This window comes from Monopterus albus, unplaced genomic scaffold (assembly GCF_001952655.1).
Source record: "Monopterus albus unplaced genomic scaffold, M_albus_1.0 scaffold103.1, whole genome shotgun sequence".
Taxonomy (NCBI): domain Eukaryota; kingdom Metazoa; phylum Chordata; class Actinopteri; order Synbranchiformes; family Synbranchidae; genus Monopterus; species Monopterus albus.
Genome location: NW_018127983.1, coordinates 1020198 through 1038593, shown reverse-complemented (window position 1 = coordinate 1038593; position 18396 = coordinate 1020198). Strand labels below are relative to the sequence as shown.

At 40.3% G+C, this 18396-nt stretch overlaps 1 protein-coding gene across 6 annotated transcripts in view; it reads right to left on the bottom strand.

The window, feature by feature from the left end:
- LOC109965756 (uncharacterized) overlaps positions 1–18396 on the bottom strand; it is a 177750-nt gene that overhangs the window by 136486 nt on the left and 22868 nt on the right. For all 6 annotated transcript variants that reach the window (XM_020610048.1, XM_020610049.1, XM_020610056.1 and 3 more), the window contains one exon: positions 2871–3038. The gene's annotated coding sequence lies outside the window, so the exon portion shown is untranslated. The remainder of the gene's footprint in view (positions 1–2870; positions 3039–18396) is intronic.

The window sequence follows — 18396 nt, the reverse complement described above, 5'->3', positions numbered from 1 at the left end:
GACGTTGGAAGACATGGGGATGGAGCAGGTACCATACGCGAAGCTACCGTCAGAATGAAGAGAAATCATCTGGCGACGAGGACACACCAATGCCATGCTTAAGTACTGCAACAGCACCTATGTTGTAACAAGCAACTTGTTTATACAAGTCTTACGAATTCTCACTGGTGAGACTTTTTTTTCCAGTCATGTAAAGTCATGCACGGTATTTCAGGGATTTTTTTAAATGGTCATAATCTCCTGACTGTGTGCATTCATATGAGCTTGCCTAACATCCACCGTTGTCATATTTAAAGTGGGATTATTTCGATTGAACATGGATTTTGTGAATATATTTTACCCTCTGCTGCCCACATTCTGACCAGAGGATGTGCAAAAAATACAGGGCATGAGGTTACGGCATGTTCCTGTACAGGGACTTCCTGATTTACCTGAGCAAGTCTAATGTGGACAGTGAAGCCCCCCGCAGTGGTTAATGATCAGCTGATCAATGCTGGATTCCACCAGAGCACAGTACCTGTCTGTTTTGACTCCTTGAGGCCAGTGTATGTGCCACACGTGATGTGTTGTAGGTTGGCAAAAGGATTCTATCGATCCATGATGTTACTGTCGGTTCAGCGTCACCTCTTGGGAATGTATGTGATCATCTGTAATGCGAGGGATTTGTAGGGGAAAACGCAGCGATCACCAGTTGGATTTATTGACCTTGACGTTTCCACTACTCGGTGGGACCTAACCGTAAGTTTAAAAAAAAATCATGTTGAATGCCTGTTAATGTATTTTTTCTGTAGAGAGAATTGTTGTAAGGTTAGAGAACTTATGTCTGGGGCAGCTGTGGCTCAGGAGGTAGAGTGAATTGTTTCCTAACTGGAGGATTAGCGGTTTGATTCCCGGCTTGTCCAGTCAACATGTTGAAGTGTCCTTGAGCAAGACACTGAACCCCCAGTTGTTCCTGGTGATAACACTGGTGTGTGAATGTGTGAATAGCCAAGTAGTGTGAAAGTAATATCAAAGAGATAGGCCCATCAGTCACTCAAAATATTCCTTTACATTAAGCTCTACTTGTTCTGGATTTATCAAGTTTAAAAGTTAAACGACAAGAAGTTTTAAGAATGTAAGAAAGAACAGGCCAAATTTCACCAGATTGGTATCACTCACATTCCACCGTTCGTGGAATGAACCATATTTATGCTTTTAGGTTGTAGATTAATGTTTGTAATTAATCTTCATGGTTTATGCTGTGGTTAGTAAATGTGTATTTATAGACAACTTAACGCGTTAAGTCATCCACATATACAGTATGATGATGTGGATGGTCAGATGGAATGTAGCTTTTATATCAGAATCAGTGAATGTGTGATCGACCTCATGGTCTGTTGAAGAAAGCTGTGAACTTGTATTCATCCAACTTAATTACACCTGGCATCACCAAGCCACACCTTCCCAACCTGGTATAGCCTTTGTGAAACATACTGTATTAAGCCAGGATCCACTTTGCAGACTAGGTCAAGCCTTGCTTGTCTTGTTATCTTTGGTTTCTTAGTTTTGCTTTTGTGAAATAGCCCTCCGGACCTCCTCTTTTATTGCCACATTGCTTCTGCTGATTGTGTATGACATCACCCCTTTGTGATGCATGAGCTGGTTGATCATGACATAGAAACAGTAAAGTCAGCCAAACACTGTTCCACTAGTGGTAAAAAGACAGTAAGTTCAAATCATGTGCATCAATAATAATTAATATGATTTAGGGCCAAACTCTTCAAAGAGATGTTTTTATGACTTACCTCCCTGTTTCATGCACCACAAGCACTGTGCATACTTCAACAAGGTCATTCAAAAGATGGCATTATTTGATACTTCTTTAACAAACTTAAAAATGCCACATAAACGCTAGACAGTGTTACCTGCAACACATCACAATCTGCAGACACACTGTCCTCAAGCAGTCAAACCAAACAGGTACTGTGCTCCGTGGAAATCCAGCATTGATGAACTGATCATTCACCATCGAGGGGGGGCTCCACTGGCCAGCTGCTTGTAGGTTAAACCCAGTCAGGTAAAACAGCGAGTCCCTGTACAGGAACATTCCCAGACATGCAGTAACCTCAGGCCCTGTATTTTTCTCCATATCCTCTGGTCACAGTGCAGCAGGAGGAGGGAAAAATATATCCACAAAACCAGGCGCAGTTGAACAATTCTGCTTTTACAATGGCGGTGGATGTCTTTTTTTTTTAATAAACTTTACTGAAAACATACATAACAAACAAGGCAAAAATAACATTTTTCCAGTATGGCAGGGCCACCGGTGGGTGTCAAGCAATCTCACATGAACGTGTAATGGCCTGGACTTCATGCACATTCAAGGAAATCCTTAAAGTCTCACATAATACTTTATTTTGGTAGAAAAAAAGTCTCACGAGCGAGAGTTTGCAAGACTTGTATAAACCGAGTTGCTTCTGCATAGAAATACTAGAACATATGTTCACCTCATTTTTTTGAGCTTTAGGTCACGTCTAAGTTGATAAATCACTGTTGTAACATTGTAGATAAGTCAGAAAACAAGGAAAAGCATGCCATGGGCTCTTTAATGTAATGAGATGCAGACATAACACTCATAAAATGCCAGAGCACAACAGCTTTTATACCAATATTATTCAGCATTAATATGATGACAGCCAACGCTGACTGATTAGACTTTTTATAGATCAGATCACTATTGCCTGACGAGGCATGAATTAATCTTGTTGAGCAAAGCACAATCTCTCTTCTTTTCTCCCAAATTAACAGCTGTATTTCCAATATGGCTTTAACTGGCTAATTAAGAAATAGGAGCTGATTCTAGCAAGAAGTGATTCAAAACAAAGTTTTACCTCCTTTCAATCAGTGGGGGTAGTCTTGAGGGACCAGGTCGTGGGGTGCCCCTCTTCCCAAAATCCTCCACGCCTCATCCTTCATCTGCGGGTGCTCGTCATGTCCCGTCACCAGCACAGTTACACCTGAACACTCTGCTGCTGCCAAACACCTGGCTCCATCTCCCACTGTCCAAATGAAAAATAAGCATAATCTGGCTTTCTGAGTATCCAGCAAATGAGGGATTTCATGACAAATTGGGTGGAGGTTTATTATGCAAAAGGGAAGGCAGAACAGGGGTGAGATAAAATAAAGGGAGTACTATTAGGAATGGCACAAATATTAAGATACACAATGTTTTTGTGGACATGCACAAAAAGAGTTTTTCTTCATTTGAATCATTTTATACATATACACACTAGCATTAATAAGAACGTGCCATTCATCTACAGTAGGTCACTAAAGCCATACTATTTTTAAATTTTTCAATCAAGTTTGTGTAGGCACAGCACAGTCTGGTGTGAAATGTGTGTATCATCCTGAGAAGAAATTCAGATTCACACTGCAATAGTAAATTAACTGCCTCAATAGCTTGATGGATGTGTTTCTTAAAACTTAATTAGTGTGAAGTTCACTCGAGATAAGTGGGCGTTCAATAAATGTCTGGCAGTTGAATAGAAGTGGCATTCAAAAACATTTCAAATAGCATAAAACTGAGAGAGCACAGCAGGAGAAGAGTCATGAAGAAGCAAGAGGAGCAAATGCAAAGGCATCCAGGCTGTCATTGTTTGCAGTATGTGAAATAGTCCAGGGCCCTGTTTTCCAAAAACCTTGGAACTTCACCTGCTCATAGAAAGCACTGTAGACTAACAAGTCCAGGACCTGCAGCAGGAAATGAAGGTGTTACACTTTACTGAAATGTTTTATTCTTTTTAAACATGTACTTCATGAACATATGGAAAATAAATAACCATTTAATTTGCACAGTTAATCTTCCAGTCATCATCTTCCTCCACTCCTCTTTCCTAATGTCCTGTTTTCAGTTTCCATTATCTTTTTTGCTATTTCTTTAATGCATTTTAGCATTCATTCACAGGTACATGCATGACAATTAATTTGATATATTGCATCATAATGCCATTACAACTACAGATCATTTCTCTTACCAGATTCCCAGACTGTCCCACTCCCCAACCCCAACCCCAACCCCCAAACATTTATAATGTGCATGGTGTTTTCCCATGGAGCTGGTCCAGTAAATCATCTGATATCAGCCTGCTGTCTGCTGATGAGTAACAAGAATGACGTTTTGACTGTAAAATGTCCCACTCAGTATGTAGTTTGGTCACAATATTTAAAAAAATCTAAGAGATCTGTATCAAGATTGTTTGTAAAAATAAAAAAATCTAACATTCATTTTTTTTAATCCACAATTTGTCCAGATATAGAGTATATACACATTATTATATATAATTGGCCTAATCTAGAAATGTTCACAGAAGGATATTCACACATTCACAATGGATGTCATGTTTATGAAACTTTCACTCGGCAGCTAAATCAATCAGTTTTCTTCCTTTAACTTACTTTCACACTGTAACATGAATCTAAGCTTTCAACAGTTCACTACACATAAAAGGTCATTTTTATACTGAATTATTTCAATTAAAAAACATTTCTTTACTCTGTGATTTATGCATGTATTAATATATACTGTTGTACTACTCATTTTCTACCGCTTAATCCCTGAACGGGGTCGGCGGAGCCAATCCCGGCCGGCAATCGGGCGAAGGCGGGGTACACCCTAGACAGGTCACCAATCTATCGCAGGGCTAACACAGAGACGAACAACCACACACACGCACTCCTATGGGCAATTTAGAGACACCAATCAACCTAAGCTGCATGTCTTTGGACTGTGGGAGGAAGCCGGAGTACCCGGACAGAACCCACGCAAGCACGGGGAGAACATGCAAACTCCACACAGAAAGGTCCCAGGTGGGGCCCGAACCCAGAACCTTCTCGCTGTGAGGTAATGGTGCTAACCACTGCGCCACCATGCTGCCTACTGTTGTACTACTGACAGTTAAATTCCATTACACTTTAAAATGTATTTTGAATTCACTTCAGCACAAGAGGGAGCTATTAAAAAAATCGTAACAGCATACTCGTGGACAGGAAACGTGTAAAAAGCTGTGTTCATAAAAACACACTTAACTTCTAAGATTAGTGACTATCAGCAAACAAGGCCCTGGTTTATAAACTGCAGAACCATACAGACTCATAGATGAGAAAAACATGTCTGTGCCCTGTGTAACCTGGGTTATAATCAGATGGCTTTGCTGGTTGTAAATGACCAAAGGAGATTATTAAGACAATGAAGTTCTAGTACCACTGTGTACTAGAGCCTGACAGGGTGTATAACTTCTGTTCCAAACACAAACACATCAAAAAATAAATAAATAAAGGAAAAAAATGTCTTCACTCGCAAAATGGGACATTTAAAAAAAACTGCTGACATCTAAAAGGCCATTGAATGTGCATACCACAAACTTTCATCTGGGGATGCAAAGAAACACTCCACCACAGGAATCATTTAATATTTAATAAATTAGAAACAGTAGCTATGGCTAATTAGAATTTGCAGATTTACAAATCAGCCCTGATAGCAAAACAAATTATGAAATATAACGGTGCTCTGTAGATTACCAAGGGAAAACCAGATGACAGACAAAGCAAATGCAGTACCAGTAACAACATACTGTCAGAACATATCAAACAGCTAATCCAGTTAGTGGGAGACGCCACAGAGACTTTGCTTTAAAATATTGATACGCTATTCCGTAAAAGCTTTCTTCTTGTTGTGAAAGCACATTCAGTCTAACACTTGCTTATTGCTCATGGGTCATTAGCCTCTCATCCTCTGCTGCTTGGCCAGTTTGCTTTGAAAGAAAGGCTTGTGATTAAATGAACGTGTTTGCTCTGGTAGTCCATTAGAGGAGGTCTGGGTGCTTGCAGTTCCATTGTTTATATTATGGGTACAAAGGCAGGCAGTGTGTAAACTGTTGTTGTATTCATTATTAGATTACTTCCTGGTGCAATGGCCTTTGGTAAAAGCCATGGAATTCTTGTAAGGGGATTTGACGTGCACTCAGAGGAAAAACATTTATCAGATGATAAAGGCCAAGGCCGAGGCAGATTTAAAGTTAAGTAGTTAGAGAGTAGATGCCATAAAAAATCTACATCAATAAAAGTCAAATCAAGAAACACGGAAAAACACAGAGTTGATTACGACTATTCTGCAAGTCAGGCTCAGGCTTTTAACATAAAGTGAGAGCACATTCATCATAATGTAGCAAACACATAATCTAACACTTTAAGTCCATTTTACTCCAATTTGATATTGTCAAGTTTTCACTGCAGTGAGGTTTGCATTTAGTCTCTACACTTACAGATGATAATTATTATGATAATACATAGGGAATATAAAAAATGGCATTGAACATACTGAAAACACTTGCAATAGCTGATTTTCATCTTTATATTGATGGATAGACAGCAGGAAGAATTTTTGTCTAGTACAACAAATGTAGAAGTGACTTTTTTTTAAGCATGAGCTGAATGTATTTCTGAATGTGTTTGTGTTTCTGCATGCACAACAGATAAATACATGCATGGATCTCCAAAGCTATATAATTTGAGGCACACTACTATCCCACTACACCTCACTACACTCATGTCAGCTACACGGTTGATGGTGATTCAAAGCAGGTACAATCTCCTGTCTCTTTACTAAAAAAGTGAAAATATAATAATGCTACATGTTATAGGCATTCAATTAAAGACCAGGTTCATGTCCCCACTGACTACAAATGACCATAATTCAGAAAAGACACTTTAGTATTCACCTTCTTGTACTGTATAGTTTATATGGCTTTGATCATTTAAAGCTGTATTAACTAACTTCTCCCTCTAATTTCTGACCTTGAAGGGAAAACAAACACAAACAGTATCCCCTCTTCTTCTCCCTCCACTCCTCTTCTCCCCTCCTGCCCTCTCTTAAAAGACAGTCCCTCCACTCCTCTTCTCCCCTCCTGCCGTCTCTTAAAAGACATTATATGTGGTCACGACAGCTGGAGACAGTTGTAGCGGTCAGGTAGCGCAGCAGTAATAACTGGCTCCAACTAAAGTATATGGAATATAGAGCCTATGATTTTCTGCGTTTTTGCAGCAACACAATGTCAAATAAAGGGGTTTACATTTTAGCGATATTCATACGTATGTCTAATGTTGTTTTGTAGTAGATGTATTTGCAGTAATGCAAGCAAATTAAACAGAGAAATGTTTATTTCCCAGTAATACAGATACAGGACTAATGTTCTGACCACTATCACATCACGTTCAATGTTACATACTTGACACAAATAATTGTGAGTTGTATGTGAAACAAGAAATTTCATGTTCCATTTGGACTAGAGTGGATGTGTTATGTCTGACATAGACTGGACTAAAACAGAGCAAACATTTGCCAAATTAATTCATTTGCTAATCCAGGAAAACAAGCAGGTTTCTGCTAACTGGACAACAAAATACTATGACTCAAAATTACAACTAGAATAATTCAAATGAAATGCAGACGTTAGCTTGCTAATGATGCCAACATATACACGTTAGCCAGCTACAGTATTATGCGTCTAGCAGGAACAAGGCCACATCCATGTCAAATTTTAGTCCTTTGGATGCTCTTAATGCTCTCCATCTCTCACATGCCAAACCGATGTTAACCCTGGTTTTGCCTCATTGTTTGTCACAGTCTTTCTGTGCTACAGAACATGGCCTGTTGGGTCTAGCAGGTTCGCTACCATCCTGGGTTGGACCTGCACAAGGAGCCTCCACGTCTTTGAAATGAGCCATACCGTTTTGAAAAATGCATCTTATAACCTCAGATCAGCGGGGCGTGGAAGATGTGCGGTGCGGATTTTAACAACACTGGGCAAGAAAGAAAGACAAGGCCTGAAGATAGAAGAATTGCCCTCTAGATTCCACTGTAGGATAATTGACACATTTGCAATATAACAAAGATATTGAAGATGGCTTCAGAAAGTAATTATTTATTTTTATTTATATTTATTGTGTTATAGATTAAAATTATACACTGATAAAAATACATTTTTGACAATTTACACTCAGTAACCCATAATTACAATGTGAAGACAAAAACCTAAAGCTTGTCATGTGCCAGTGCCAGTATAAGGATAAGGATAATCACCTTTATTGGCCAAGTATGTTACATACAGTATGTTCCGGTACAGAAACGAGGCAGCCATCTGCAGCGCCAACTCAACCGATGGCTCTAACCACCGGGGGCAACGGGGGAGTTCAGTGTCTTGCCCAAGGACACTTTGACATGTGGACTGCAGGCACCAAGATTCGAACCTTCAACCTTCCGGTTGAGAGACCTTATGTGTGAGGACTCGGACTAGCTGAAATGGCTTCCCCAGATGACTATGTCTTGCATTTATTTTCTTTCTGACCCAGAGATAAGCATGAAACATGATTTGACTGAAGTCATATTTATTCTGAGCACTCTCAGAGGCTAATATCGATTGCCCCCAGTGCTTGAAGTGGGCCTATACGCATCGGTACACAGTACAAGCTCTTCCACATTTTACTTTACTGGGACATTTTCTGAATACTGGCACTGTTGAAAAGAAGGGCCCGAGGAGTTTGGTAGCGTGGAGATATTTTGGCTGTCAATAATACACAGTTAAATGTGCCAAGGGATGGGAGAACGTTCATATGGAAGCTCAGCATACAAGTTAAATGAAGTTTACCCATTATTTTGCCCCAAAGAGTAGAGTGTCAGGCCATTCTTTCATAAATCTTCAGAGCCCCACCACTAAGCAACACCACTTTCCAGACCTAACCTACCCTTAACACAAAGCATCCCTGAACCTTGTCCTCACCCAAGCAAAGAACAGATACTCTATGTGGCTTGACACACAGCATCTGCATTGTTTTTGCTCAGGTTAAGTAGTGGCTGACCCAGCTGGCTTGTAGTGGCAGTCACCTCTGAGAGCTGGGTTCAGTTGTTCAACACTGTTCTACCAAGAACAACAAAAGAAGACTATTAACAGTTCAGTAAGACTGCAACTATATTACCACCAACACAAATACAAATTCTGTGTGAGTGTAGGAGTCTACAAGGTCATCAGGTGGGCCCCCTCTAATTAACTGGTGTTTCACTGAGTTGGGCCTGTGACACAGAGAAGGCTCAACAGTGTATTCCACTGTCCTAGAACCACCCCCCTCTTTGCCCACACACCCAACACAACCTTTATTCTATTCAGGCTAATTTAGGCTAACTCTTACCAAACAGTTTCTACCCCTAGCAAAAATTTCAACTGCTGTTTTAGTCACCAAACATTTCAAATATCTCACCAAATAACTAGCCAGCCTTCTGCTTCCTTTTATACTGCATCAGAAACCACCCTGTGTTAGTAGTCATTCCAACAAATCATTCAAACTTCTACTATGCCCTCATGTTAGCTTGCTCATTCTAACACCAGAAAGTAGACAGGACTCATCTCCTTTCTGAGCGATGGCTGCGTTGTCCTATGGTGTTTATACTTGCATAGTATTGTGGCACCTTCAGATGTGTGGAAATTGTTCCCAAGGATGAACCAAACTTGTGGAAGTCCACAATATTTTTATGAGGTCTTGACTGATTTCTTTTGATTTTCCCATGATGTCAAATGAAGAGAGACTGAGTTTGAAGGTAGGCCTTAAAATACATCCACAGCTGCACTCCCTATTGATTCAGATGATGTCAGTTAGCCAATCAGAAGCTTCTAAAACCATGACATCATTATCTGGAATTTTCCAGGCTGTTAAAAGGCCCAGTCAACTGAGTGGATGTAAACTTCTGACCCACTGGAATTGTGATATATTGAATTATAAGTGAAATAATCTGCAAACAACCATTGGAAAAATTGTGTCATGCATAAAGTACATGTCCTAAGTGACTTGCCAAAATGAGAGTTTGTTAACATGACATCTGTGGAGTGGTTAAAAAATCTGTTTTAATGACTTCAGCCTAAGTGTATGTAAACTTCTGACTTCAACTGTATATATCGATATCAACTCGTATGAAAAAAATTACTTGATTGGATTTTTTCCATATCACCCAGCCCTAACTAGTCTTTCATATTTGTGAAGGTCATGTCCAAAATAGCCTGCGGTTTGGTCTTATGTTTAAATAGTTGTTGAATGTCAAGGTAAGAAGAGAAGGCCAACCTAAGGGGAACTTCACCCTGAGTTTTTAATTTGGATTTGCATGTGATATTTTAATGTCTGAACTTTTCATTTTTTTACACTATGGACAGAGGCCGACAATCTAATTTGTGGTAGACCACAGGGACCCCCACTATAATTGCTGAGACTTTACTGGAGCTCTGACATAGGTACATCTAGTCACACACAGTGAATATCAGTACTATTTCCTTACTTTTGTCTGTACTCTATTACATAGAAAAGCCCCTCCACTCCACTCTTCCCATGTCCTAGGTCCTCATTTTAAGACATATCATATACAGAGTTCATGACTGACATGCCTGAATTTTCTGATTTGACCCATTTGAGAAACCTATAATCAGAGGCCTCTACACCACTTGGAAATTTGCTGCATTTTGTAAAAAAATCTAACATTCTCTTGCCATTGCTTATACACCATTGGTGTTGTGTGAAATTAAGTTCAATATTTCCTTTGAAATATGCAGTTTCAACATCCACAGATGAAGCTGTATCATTTAAAAGAAAGGGGTCAGTCAGTCAATCTCTTCCAAATAAAGGAGGTGAGAATGTCATTTGGAATCACATACAACATTCACTTAAAAAGGGCACACTCATTTGATTAGAAGTCATGATGGGGCACCCCAGAGAGTGCAAGGCATTCATAACAAGTAAACCCTGTGGTGCCACTGTATCCAGGTATGCAAGGGAACACACAGTGTGCTGACGGATTTGAGCCACAGGATCTAAATTTGATACCAATCTCCAAAGTCAACAACCAAACTGTGGGTACACACTCTCATTTTTCACAGCATGTAATTTGGGCAGCATCTACAGCCCAGCACCAGTGAGTCAGTGCTTATTTCAGATGAAGCAAAGTAAAGTATGACTTACATCACAACTACAGATCTCTCATTTGATGCCAGTGACAAGGATAGTGTTGTTAAGATACTGTTTGTGATGTAGAGAAGATTATTTTGCCCTTCATGTGGAGCCCCTCCACAGGCACAAGCTGTGGGCTCCACCCCTCCATCCCCATGTGCCAACACGTCAATCAGCTGTAATTGCCATCCTGGAGGAACAATATCAGGCTGTGGAGCTCTAACCACACAGATTCATTGCAACACCTAATCTGCTAATGAGCTCAGCATGGCTATTTTCAGCATTGCCGCAGACATCATAGCCATTGCTGAGGAGGCCTGGCGCAGCTTCCAGTGACAGCAGAGGACAGTTGGCCTGTTGGAGGAGGTACAAAGCAGACCTCAGCCTGCATGCTTCAGGACAGCACAGTCACTCCAGATCCTGTTTGGAGGGATATGTGTGATCCCAGCGCATCACACAGGCTGCTTAATATTCTGATTTATACAGCCACTTTTCCATTCCTTCACATGCTGCATGGTGATTTCCCAGCATAAAAATATCTCCATATAATCTTGGTTACAACTTCCAGTTAGTTTATGTTTCATCTAGCTCACAAAATCAGTGTGCTTATAATCAAACTGGATAAATAATACATTAAATATCGGACCAAAAAGACATATTTTTTCATCTCCAGTAGCTCTCTGGAGCTACAAGTTTTGCTGCTCAAGAACAAGAGCAAGAAGAAAAAAAGCAGCACAAACAATCCTTAATGGAACTGATACAAGAGGCTTTTTAATTATCTGACTCAATCAGCTAAAGACCAGTGGATCAATGAATCCCCATTACGCTCCCCAGCTCTGTGCCCAGACAACAGCAGTTTACATCAGTTCAAACAGCAAGGCATGCTGCAGCTAAGTGACAGATTACAGGTTGTGGCTAATCTAATGCAGCCACAGCATTTGTACAGAGCACAACTTTAATTCAGACTGCAAGCTTCTCTCATTGTGACCATGTCACTTAACTTATACAACCTCGACAAAATATTTATTGTGCCCTGCAGGAGAAGATGTGACTTTAAATTGTGAGAAAAAACACCATTTTGTGTGGTAACATATACTATGGGACTTGTAGAACAAAAAGGAATTCATTTTTAGTTCATTTCGGTTTTTGGTTTTCATACTAATTTAACAAAAACAGGAACACCACAAAAATCCTACTATATTAAAGCAGGGCTCAAACTGCTTAAAAGGCATTAACTACAACTTATGGCTTGTGTTTTGTTTGGGTTGAAACTAGGGCTCCAACAGCCAGTTTGCTTTTGGATCCAGTTCCCTCTTCATAAAAACCTGGATTCTCTAAGTGCTGATACAAACGGATTCCATATCGAGCTTCTTTTAATCAATCCACACTCTTTTGTCATTAGCACTGAGCAGTGTAGAAAATGTTAATGTTAGTGAACTTTAGAATTTATTTTTTAGGAAATGCTGACTGTCACAACAGTTAAAATAACAAACATCACTGGTGATGAGTTTAATCAAGCATCGCTACTCAGCTTAGCAATGGCTAAAGTAAAATCTTTTTCTCCCCATTGTCTGGTTAATGTACTCTCTTTAAGCCAGAGACTGTTAGTGAGTGAAAGGAAACATCGCTCTACACACTCAAGTGGACTGTGTGTTTTTGTCATTCAAAAACACCTAGAGTGATGACATTTATTTTGGAGAAATGAACTTGTTGTATCACATTACATTTCAGTTAAACTTGTGTGTATATCATACCAATACCATTCAGAGCCAGCCTGACACATAAGTGAACTAAGCAATTGAAATGTCCAACAAGCAGTCGGCTGGCCTGCTTCCTGCTGTGTTTCCACTATCTGAACCTAATGAGTAGTATATCTCATACTTCCCTTAACCATCACCAAGCATAGCCTCTGGGGTTGACGCGGACCATCCTGTTTTGTTTTTTCACTGTATTTTTTCTCTGTCATCCCCTGTTCAGAGGAGGTAGGGGCTGCTCCTCTCTTGCATGTGCAGCCAGCTGTATGTTTACACGCAGTGCTTGTAATGCTAATGCTTGAGGTCTGAAGATGCGGACAATTAACTAATCACTGGCAACTGCTCTGCGCGGATGCACCCCCTTCCCCTGCAAAGTCCTGGTACTTGATTTTAGTTCTACCTCATGAGGGGTGCTAAAATTTTGCTCCCAGAATGCACCTCCAAAGCGGGCACCCCATAGTGGAAACAAACACAAAACCTGTGATGAGCATTACTCAGCGTGACACATTTCAGTAGGTTCCTAAAATGGAAAAAGCCCTTAGGCAAGCTGTGTAGGGCCTCACGAATTATGCAAGGCCCCACCTCCCTCTTGTGTCAAAGCAGGTGTTAATGTTAACAATTCTGTAGGAACAACAATCAGGTAAACTTGAGTTCTCTGCTCTCCAAGTCTGATTAAGTTGATGTGCAACCTTACAGTGCACTGTCTTGCTAACACAGCTTGGCAGCGCTTCTCTAGAGTTGTCTGTGTGCTGTTTGCAGCCACTTCCAGTGTTCTGTGACAAACGTGAAAATGAAATACAACTACGGTATTTATTAGGTTAAATAAACACCAATGGGCAGCGCTTTCTATCAACTGCAGTTCGGAAAAGATTTCTGCATCGCATGCAAACATGAGGTCATATGCATGTGCACAAAATGGAACTCTCCTTTTCCTGCAGCAACCTCGGTGGGGACCAGTCCAGACAACATACTGTATGGGCGTGATGGCACTCCTCAGAGGTGCACACCATCTTAAAACCTGACTTAAAATGATTATCTAGTCTCTCAGTCATGGTTTAGTTACAAATCTGGACTAATGCAAGATGGAAAGCGATGGATTGGCATTGAATATTGATTAACTATTAAATCTGATTAGCTGGGAGTGGTAGACAATATGGATGCACATTTGAAAATGTATAAAAGGAAATCTGGGGGGCACCAGTTTGAATGGGCCTGATGCAGTTTTGTTATCTATGACTTACAGGTGCTATACTTAGGTTTGTCAGTAGAGGAGATGCTGGATCGTCAGCCAGTACGACACAGACTCAACAGATTCACATCCTTATTTTCAGGTGGTAGTTTCATGTTGGAAACATTAAGCCATGACTAAAAACTGTAAGGTATCAGGCTTCTAGGCCAACAAAGCCCAATTTTAAGGAAACAAAGACAAAAGCGAAATTCCATCTCTGAATATTAGTCATTTATGACTGAAGTTACTTGCAAATGTGGAACTGACACCTAATTAGATGTGATATGAGTTTCAAAAGGATTCTCATTCAATACATCCATTCAACTGGTTTTGACAGAATCCCTAAACCTAATTACAACACAAAAACATTTCTGAACAATCTCTCTCAATATATCTAAAATGTTTGGTGATAACCTTGTTTAACACATTGTAGAGCTTACTTCTAAAATGTATTGGTAATGTATGTTACAGTTTATGTATCAACTAAAACCTAGTTAATCTTTTCCTCTAGTCACATTGGTAGAAATACAGTAGCTGTTAGTGCACTGAGTAGTTGCTGCTACCCAACACTTCATCTCATGCGCACACAGAGGTACTGGTGGATTATGTTCCAACTCTCAAACATCCACCTTTTTGCTGTAGCTCTCTGTATACATGTCTACAATTTAAGTGATGGCTATACCACTGGATAATATTAGGCTTCAATTTCAGCATGTCGATTTTGAATGCTAAGTATTTTCATTTGAGAATTATTCGGGCCCAACATGTCGATCATGTTTGGATTACAGCAAATTCAATATTTCTCCAGGAAAATATTATGATCCAGACACATTCACAACATGACATATGCTGACATGCAAAAGTATATTCTAAAAGCACCACTCTGTGCTGCTGAAATCCTCAATGCATTTCTCTGTGGACTTCAACTGGCTGCATGTCTCTGGATTACAAATAATATAAACTGAATGTAACATTAAATCAAAACAAAGTCAAAAGCTCGTGCTATTTTATACAGATGGCAAAGCAGCATGTGATATTGGATGGGCAGTGTTGCTTGTGTCTTGCTTCTGTCTATGCTCTGAATTTATTTCTTATCTGTAGGCATCCACACAATTATTTTGGGTAGTGCCAATTGAATATCTGATTGGGGTTATGAATTCAGGGGATTAATTTCACTGCAACAATGCATAAATTGTTTCCAGTAAGAGACGCAGAGGCAGTGTTGTTGTTCAGTAAAATGATCATACGCAGAGTGTACTAATGCTGCTGTGGTGGAATCCATTGATCTGCTGTCCCCCTGCATAGTACTTCCCTAATGATATCTGAGATGCCACTGTTACAGAAACAGAGAGCAGCATTTCCCCAGCCCTCTAGAGCAATTTACTGTGGGAAGGTAATAATAAGTCTATATTTGAAAAAAGGACTGGATGAACCCCTGTCTGAATGTGGGCTCTGAGCCTGAAACCACAGCTGCTCACGGTGCCACTGGCAGTCATTTTCAATCTTTCTTCAGTGAGAGACATCATAGAGAACGGTTAAAAAGAGAAGTTACATCATATTGGTTAAAATGCATTTTTATAGTTATTTATTCACTGTTAGGGACTGTACAGAAATGATTTGGGCAGGGAGGGGAGTTCATTCTGCAACAAGCAAAACCTTCTCCAGTGTTACGAAATGTTTTTTTTTTTTTGGACCCGTCCTTCACTTATAAAAAAGCATCGACTCCCTTGCTATTAACATACCAGCCACAGAACAAGTCAAACAAGCACAGTGGACTCGGCCAGTACAGTATCATACCCCAATGCTTCACGTAATAAAAAGGTGCCGTATGAGAATTAGATCAGATGATGTTATAGCCTAATATGAACAGTATGAAAGCAGGATGTCTGACTGCCCCTGAAATCAATTACATGGTGCCAGAGTCACATGGCTGGTTGGCTGGGAAACGCTTTTTCCAGACAGCTGTTTAGTTAGTAAATATCAAAATAAAAGCCAACTTTATGGTGAACAAGCAGCATATTTAATTAAACCGAGAAATAAAACACATACGAGTCACGACAAACAAATGTGTTGCTGGTGGCACTGTTAAAACATTTTACCCAGTGTGATTTGTTTTTTTATTTATTTACATGCAGTCCTGTTAATAAAAAAGAAAATCCTATCATCTGTTTCTGGTTGTGACCAAGTCCGATGATAAAACTGAGTGCGCCAAGTGAAATGACAGGGAATTTTATTTGGTATTTGTGTAGCTGATAGACTGTTTTGTTTTACTAATGCAATCAGGGATTTGTCATGTAGTTGAAAATTTAATAAGCAACTGAAACCACCTTGAGCAAATGTATTTCCTGAGCCTGTTTTTTCTCCCTGGGGTGAAGTGTGTCAGTGGTGCAGCATCAGCCACTGTATGGTAAACACAACACTGAAACAAACCACAGTCAAGTTTCTGGCCATCGATCTTCAGTCATTAGCTATGAGCTCATGGCGCCACTCAATGGCCAGCAGGACTCTTAGGGTAACATAAGCATGTAGCTGCACTACTGATCCTCATACGCCCTTTTCTGTGTCAAACACTCTTAACAGGGGATGTCAAAAAAATGGCGTGATCAAACCAAACTGAGACCTTCGCTTACACTAAAGGCCAATTGAGCTGATGATTGATTTTGAATGACAGACAGAAATAGTCCGTCAGAATGGCTGAAAGCTGTGTTCAGTTTTCTGACATTAGCTTTAGCCACATTTTAGTGATGCTGTTATTAAGTTTAGTCTAGTTTTAATCAACAACACTGCATGACTTTAGAATTATATTGTCAAAAATGGTTAATTCACCTAAAACTATACTCTGGTTTACTTTTTATGTAATAATGGCCTTGAAATCTGAAAAACGTAAGGAGTTAAGAGCTTCTAAGTCAAAATGTCCACAGGAAGACCTGTCAAAGTTTGAGTCTTTTTGTGTCACCTCTCTGCAACTGAAAGCATCATAAAATGTCGCTTGATCTTTGGTTTTGAAACCTTAAAATTAATGATTTTACTGGAAACATGACTGACACTTCGGGCTTTTCCCCGTTAGGGGTCGCCACAGCGAATCATCACACTGACAATTCACATGCTGACATTTGGCACATTTTACGCTGGATGCCCTTCCTGACACAACCCTGACTCAAACCCGGGCTGCAGCGGTGAGGGCGCTGCGCCTTAACCACTAGTCTATGAGGGAACCATGACTGACACTAGTATAAATGTCATTAATAATTAGACATGCTATTGCTTGTTAGGAAGCGTAAACAGATGGCACCAACAGCCAACGTCTTAGGAATCTGTGATAAATTCAGGTTTCCCCCTTGTTAAGTGCTGAACACTGTGGCGATCTGATGCTGACTAGCTGGGTGTGACGTCAGTGAGTGGTACACCCCGTGCTTCCCTTAACCATCACCCGACATCACCCAAGCACCCAGCAACAACGCTGGGCTGTGAAGCAAACCTGGCAAAGCGGCCAAACCGCGTTACTACAGTTTCTACGTTACTCACATGACACACACACTAGCCCCAAAAGCATTTTCCCAACAGAGGATCGCTGAAAAGAAGCAACTGTAAAACGCTGAATACATTTTTACAAGTGTCACAAACCCTGTGAAATGACTCTTTTTTATTATCAGAATTTGATTCATTGGGTCCAATATCATTTGGAAAGTCTGGTTTGGCCATAAGATATTTTTTATTTTATCCCATTCATGTGTGCATGGAGTCAACCAAAAGTCACCCGGCGCATCAGGCGGGAGACTGGGCTCCACGCAAGTGCACATATGCTCTAGCGGGCCCAAAAACACAGGAGCGTACAGAAGATCCAGGTCATTTTTAGGGCTGAAATCTCGAAGCATGGCGATTTCTTTTGGATCATGCGCCACTGAGCAACTTTCATAGGAATGAATGGGCACCATCTAGAAAGGCTGTATACAGTTCTCCATAAACTCACACCCATGGTATAACCTCATGGGACTAACGCTGACATCCTGCTTTGTATTTCCACTGTGGGTTTTTGCTGTATCGGTCTCTAGAAGAGAGAGGGGCTGCGCTCCTTTCACACAAACACATACCTGATCAGAGGATGTGAAGGATCACTCCATAGTTCACCAATCAGCCAGTAATGGACACTGTGTGAGCAGTTTATAAAAACAGCTGCTAAAAAACACAGAAATGTGACATCTTCACCGCTTTTCCCACGGTCCACTCACTGAAGTCCACGTTTTGCCTCTAACCCAGTGAATGCGTTTACACACCGTGCTTATAATTCTAGTTGAGGTGTGAAGACGTGGACATTTAACCAATCACAGGCAACAGCTGTGTGCGCACACACCACCTCCTGTCGCGCATTCCTGGAACTTGATTTTAGCACTA